The sequence below is a fragment of the Chiroxiphia lanceolata genome, chromosome 1 (assembly GCF_009829145.1).
Source record: "Chiroxiphia lanceolata isolate bChiLan1 chromosome 1, bChiLan1.pri, whole genome shotgun sequence".
NCBI classification, from domain to species: Eukaryota; Metazoa; Chordata; class Aves; order Passeriformes; family Pipridae; genus Chiroxiphia; species Chiroxiphia lanceolata.
In genome coordinates this window covers 87491602-87498292 of record NC_045637.1, presented here as the reverse complement: position 1 = coordinate 87498292, position 6691 = coordinate 87491602, and the positions used below count along the sequence as shown (strand labels likewise).

The 6691-nt window shown below is 37.2% G+C and overlaps 1 long non-coding RNA gene across 2 annotated transcripts; it reads left to right on the top strand.

The window, feature by feature from the left end:
* The first annotated feature begins 1727 nt into the window (after positions 1-1727).
* On the top strand, positions 1728-6360 carry LOC116799433. 2 transcript variants are annotated; one of them, XR_004361055.1, is made up of 2 exons: positions 1728-4604; positions 5441-6360. It is a non-coding gene; the product is annotated as an uncharacterized LOC116799433 (long non-coding RNA). The 2 variants fall into 2 exon arrangements; XR_004361054.1 differs by having other exon boundaries at positions 1733-4604; positions 5444-6360.
* Positions 6361-6691: the final 331 nt, after the last annotated feature.

Genomic DNA, 6691 nt, shown 5'->3' with positions numbered 1-6691 from the left:
GAAAACCAAGCAGCGGTACTTCAAAAAGGCATGCATTAGATCTGTAATGGGAAAAGTACTGAAATGGAAACAAGTAAATGGAAGTGATTACTTTAGTTTCCAGATCTTACATACCAAGATTTAAACGTAATTTATTCAGGATGCTCAGCAAGCACAAACCTTTAGAGCTTTGAGTTGCTCAGACAATCACTTTTAGAGATCTCTGCTGTATATTTTTTCTTGTGTCTCAGCAGACTTTCATCTGATGTTTCTTATGGGATGTAGAGATTCCTTTAAATACAGGAAAATATAATTACTCCATTTTCCTGAACTACAGCAATGGCTGTGTTTCCTATAATGACGTTGAATATCCTTTTCAATTACAAATACTGAGTATTTGGTGATAAGGCAAGGAATGTCCCTTCATTTGGGTGAAATGCTAACCTCCTGGAAGATGGAGTTTTGTAATTGATTTCAGTGGGTCAAAGATTTCCCTGCCTCTGATACAAAATTAAGGCCATTCTTCATGAAAAGTAAATATATAGTAATGGTACAAAGGATTCTAAATTCAGAGTAGAGTTGGCATTAACTGTGACATAACCATGTTGCACAAAATCTTCTATCCACTATGATTTCTGAAGTGTTGCTTGGATCTTGTGGCTCTTAAAGGTGTCAAGATTTAGTTTAATACCTTTGATACTTATAGATATTATCTAAACTTTTTATATTCATGTGGTACACTGAAAATCCTAAGGCATTTGTCAGTCAGTAAACTATATGCTGATAAAAAACCCTCCCGTATACAAGCTGTCATCCTGCCTTCCTTATAGACTTACCGTTGCATTTCAACAATTTACCCCAAATAAACATTCTTTGAAAAGGAGAAGTTCGGATTATCAGTGAGAAAAAATGGCTTCAACTTCCAAAATGTATTGACAGTATAGGAGCTGAAAAGGGTTTTGTTTTAGGGGTTTTGTTTGTTTTAATGTGGATCTCCAGAAAGTTGCAGAACCGCATCTCTTTCAAAAGTTTCTGATGAACACTAGGATCCAGGTTCTCACATGTAAAACCTCTGTGTTTATGAGGGGTTTTGTTTGGGTTTGTTTTTGTTTGTTTGGGGTTTTGTGTGGGGTTTTTGTTGTTGTTGTCTTTGTTTTGCAATCTAGGAAAAATATAATTTGCATCAAAATCTTGCCCTACATTATGCTAGTATTGCTTTGGATTTCTGTGAGAAAGAAGCTCCATCTTACCCAGAGTATGTTGGTATGAAGGGCATTCTACCCCCAAAACTATTGCTAGGCTATTAAAATAGTTAAGTTTTTCTTGCCGCCTCTCTTAAATTGCTGGATTTTGCTCCTGCTCTGCCACTTTGCAGTCTGCTTTCAGAAAACCAAAACCAATGTCTTCTTAAAACTCTGTAAAGAAACTTACTCAGACAGAAGATATGTTTACCTCTTGTCTAAGGACACTCCAAAATTCCAAATGCTTGATACACCCTCCAAAATATACTCCTAGAAACTACATAAAACATGACAAAACAACACATCTCTAGACCACCTCTTTGAATTGTTAGCACATGAATATTACATGCCTGAGACATTAGATTTCCCCCTCTCCTTTCTTCCTCCTCTAAGGCATTAGATTTTTTTACCCATTGGAAATGAGACATGAAAATGGAAAACAACATGAACTTGTACCCACATAAATTCTGTTTTGTATTTCTGTGTTTGTCTTTGTTACAAGCAACAAGGTGTGTAACTCACTCAAAATCAATAGTGGCACGAACTCATTTGGTCTCTCCTACGACAACAGAATTTGCCAGCTGGTCAGAAGGACCTTCATGACGTTGGCTGGCAAAACCTTCCTGGTCTTTAGAGTTGCGTTTGACGTGGCATAATGAAATGCTAGCCTGACCTCATCAGCTTAGATACCTCCCTGTCCTTTGGGAAAACAGAGTTGTGCAATATAGCCTGTTTTAATAACTGCTGGCAAATGCAGACCAACCTTTTCAGTCCAGCAATCGCAGACAGGTAAGTTGTACGTCATTCCAATTTTTTTTCACTTGGCTTAAAACAGAGGAGTAATCTTGCTGTAAAAATTCTACATTAAAAATTGTATGCTTGAATGTGTATTTTTTTAAAACTGTCAGAAAAGGAGTAAATTCAACCCTGACTCTCTGCATTTCCCAAGGACAGCCTCAGTTACAATCTGTCCTCAATTGCTCAGCTATAATAATAGATAGTAAAACAGGTATCTGATAGAATATATCCTGTAAGAGAGACAGTCATTTATATCGATTCTCATGACTTATGAACATCATAACTTCAGTTGATGTAAATATATACCAGTGACTAGGTATCTGTAACAAAATACAATACTGCTAAAGCACAAAAAAGAGACTTCAGAGTTGAATTTCAGTGAACAAAATAGATTTTGTAGTGGGCTGAATAAAGAGAGATTTGCTTTTCTAAAGAATGTTAATAGTTGTTACAGTAGGAAAGAAAAAAGAGCAGAAATGCTGCTTTAGTATTAGTGTCCTACTCTAAAAAGTAAGCCTGTACTTGAAAACTCTCAAGTACATGAACAAGAAACAAGACTGCATGACACAGCCTAATGCTGCAAAAGTAAAGGACTGGCACAATAGCTGTGATTAACAGTATACAAACAGAAGTCACTGAAATAGCTATCTATGAAGGCAGGGATGCTTTGTCCTGCATCACCAGAAGTAAAAATAAAAAGTGTTTTTTATTTCATTGACTATAAATACAGCTAAAATCCCACAGTCCCATAGGTTCAGCACCTTCATCAGGAAAGGCAGAAAAGAAGCTCCATCTGGTGGCATGGTTGATTGTAATTGCTTTTCAATTTCATCTAATTGTAAATACATTCCTCTTCAGCAGCAACATGAAAAACTGAAGTAATGTGTAAAGGATCACCTGTTGTGCAAGTGGAACCAGCATTGTCTAACACTTTAAGATCGGAAAACACTCTAAAATCAGGACCTTTTTCTATTTGAGGCAAATCAGTTGAAGCCTTTCAATACAAGGCACACGTGATCCTGTCAGGGTACTAATCTGGGACAGAAAAAGATCATCAGAAATGAAAGGGTGCATTAGCACACTTCAAGCCGTGATCTGCTGCAGCCTGGGGTGGGGAGAAGAGAAGGCAGAAATCACTGGTTAAAGGATGAAGGAGGGGGAGATGTGTAAATGTGAAGTCAAGGTTGCTGCTGAACCTGTCACATAACAGTTCATGGAACATTTACAGAGGTATTAAAAAGAATATTGCTGTGTGTCATAATAAGGAAATAAACCATTCTTCAGTTAGTTATTTTTTATAATAAATTAACTTTTCTTCAATGACCAGATGGCAATTTTGTTGAAAAGATGTCTTGAAAAAAAAATCTTGAACCGTTCTAGCTGCAACAGATTTGCAACATCTTAGTATGAAAACAAAGTAGATGCTTGAATCAATTTCTTATGTAGTAAAGTGACTAAATTTTAGGAAGGTGTTTTCTTCTTCCCTGCCTCCACTATATTCTTACCACCTAAGCTGTGAAAACTGTAGACATGGACAAAAGCAATGAAGGAACCTGGATGCACAGAACAGCTTAGCAAAAATAAAAGATCAGGTTGACCAACACCTATACTGGCTATTTGCAAAGACTTGCTGAACAAAATGCTGGTGGTCAGGTAAAATAATTTGACCTAAGCTTACGAATAATTTTAGCAAGTATTTAATTGCGAATATCTGTGTACATGCAACATCTGAGTAATTTCAGCAAAGTCACTGCTTTGCAGGGTTGGGAGACACATTACCCCAAGCTGATGTTATAAAGTGTTATAAGCATTGTAAAATATAAAACTAATTGGGTAAATGATACTAGGTGTAGCCACTGAAATTCTATGCCTCGTTTCATGTACAAACTCATGTCTGCTACTGCTCCTTCAAGAAGCCACAGCAATTTCTCTCAAGACAGTATCCTAGCCCACATCTGTGCTAAACCCCAGCAATCTTAAACACAGATATACATAAACCTTGTCCTGCAAACTCAGTAAAAAAAAATACACTTTGTGTACTCTTTTGTAGTGCCCACATTTTAAAGGGCAGTATGCTGCATTTCATCAAATCAATGCATCATTACTTTTTTTTAGAGTAGACCAGAGCTTAGTATTAATTACTCAATTAAAAAAAAAAAAATCCATCTTAAAAGAATGATGGGAATACAGATTCAAGCACCAATACACTAAAAATTGCCCTAAGTCACATTGCTTTTATAACCTTAATGCAGCCCTTTTTTATTTTTTTTGAGCGTATCATTTAGGTTACAGCCTTTAATTATGCATTTTAGGCCATTTTTCTCTCAGGACTGTCTCATTAAGCACACAAGATAGACAGCTGCTCAATAGTGTTATCACTGCTTTTCTCTACAGAGCTCAAAATGTAGCTGTGGGCCTTACTTACTGAACAGTATTCCAGTCCTGCTCTGGAGATGTGATTGGATTTCCTCACAGGATCTCCAGTTGTGGTCACAGTATCTTCAAGTGCCTCCAAAATAGTAGACTACTATGAGATGAAGTATTCCTGATTTTACCATTAGAGAGCTGAGCTGTGGAAAGGCCAAGGTAAAAAGTGTCCATTTATTCTAAGTGCTCATTTTGGAAGTGTGCAACTTGACTGTTGAACTTGCTTATGAGTATAGAATATTTTTCATGGACTCAGAGCATCACTCCTTTTGATTTCAGCTAGAGCTCTAAGTGCTCAATACCTCTGAAATCTGACTGCTTGAGTTATTGGGATAGAAAGTTAGCAACATGCAGCAGGTAGCCAAGTTATTTTAAGCAATTTGCATAGCACTGCTAGATGCTTAATGTCAGGAGCAGCAATAAAATTTAGTCCCTTTAGGCCAGAAAATCACTTGCCTCCATGGTAGGACCATCCTTTGCCTTCTTGCATTCTTTGTAATTTGAAGCAAATGAAGTCTAAGTTCTCCAGCCATGTTTGTAGTCTGTGATCATGGCATTAAAATCTTATCAAAGAATGTTATCATGACTCATATCATCATGAATTGGAATTGCAAGCTTAATAAAGTGCTTTTAAACTCTTTCTTCCTAGTACTGGCTTGGCACAATTCAGGGCAGTTCCTTTTGCAAGCCACCTGCAGATAATACATAGTTCACATGTTTATATTTAAGAATAAGTTTAGCTAAATATGTTGCCTTTGCTGGTATCTGGATACTAATCTGCTGTAACTACTTCTGTCTCCATTTTCATATCCAACTAAAACAAAAGGACAAATCCCACGTCTTCTATTTCTTTTTGCTCCCAAACTGAGGAGACATTTAAAGGCTGCTACTTCCACGATTTAGTGCATCATTTCTAATGTCTCTGTAATATGATAGACTGTGAATGCAACTTAATGGTGCCAAAACTGAGTTGTTTATCTTTTTACTCGGTGAAGCAGAAGGACTCAACTCATTTCAGTTTGAAAATACTTCAAGAAGCCACTCCTTGCAAGGAATTCAAAAACAATTCACTTGAAAGAAGACACTTTGTTTCCAAAATAAAGATGTTCTTGAAGAAGAAGTGGTGCCGTTCACACCCTGCTCTGTCTCCTTGCATTTAATTTCACTTATTTTTATATGCTGTTTTCAACTTATCCCACCAAGTGAAGAAGAAATGGCATTTCTTACTTCTCCCACAAGAAGGATGTGTTCATTCCCCAAAAGAAGTTCCTGCCTTTTCACTCCAAAGGTTTACCTTGGCTGAATGCAGAGGATTTTTATTTAACTGTGAAGCCTGTGTCACTTTCAAATTTGCAGATTAATGAGTCTATGTAAAATTCTATGTCTCTTTCCTGCCGTGTGTTCAGGGGGTGTCTTATCACTATGGTTTACAACTGAATCCATGTAATCATCATTTCTTGATTCATATGACAGAACAGGAAGACCCGTAAAGTAGTAGCATTCAACTACAAGATGCAAATCACTTTCTTTATTTTTCACATTTAAGTGCAGTGGATAAAAGCAGTGAGATGGTGACCTTTCAGTATGTTCTGCAGAGAGCTCTAATCCTCCAGGCAACCAGTGAAGTCTAAAATATGTTTATACTCTTATCTGTGCTTCCGTGTTTCATATATTCTTATGTGTTTATAGTCATATACATGTGTGTATTTACATTAATCCGATAGTTACCTGTCACACAGTCTTTTCAATACTTCCTGAACCAAACTTGCTTCCTCTGATCCTGTTAGCCAGTTAAACATTAGCTGCTGTCAAGCATTGTAGGAGGGTGGGGGCAGGGATAATTTTTTTAGTGTATTTCTAGACTAAAACTTTGAATCTTGCTCAAATGAATGAAATGTACAATTCTAATTTTAAACTTGTGTCCTTCACTTTTGATAATGCCACACCGGTCCCTAAACATTTAGATCCTGCTGAAAGTACTACTCTTATCTGGGATCATGCTTTTTTTTTGGGGGGGGGGGGTTAATCCTGGGTTATTTTACATTACTACACAGTTTTTGTTCCTTGATTTTGTAAATAATATTGAAGAGACAAATTGAGAATCCAAGCACTCCAGTAGCTGCTTTTTGATGACCTGTGTGGAGGCAGGGTGGCTGAGACAAGGTCTCCATCCAGCCATGGGGAAACAGGCTTCTAGCTGGCTCAGAGAACAGCCTCCTCTCTCTGTGGCTTTCTGCCTCTGCTGG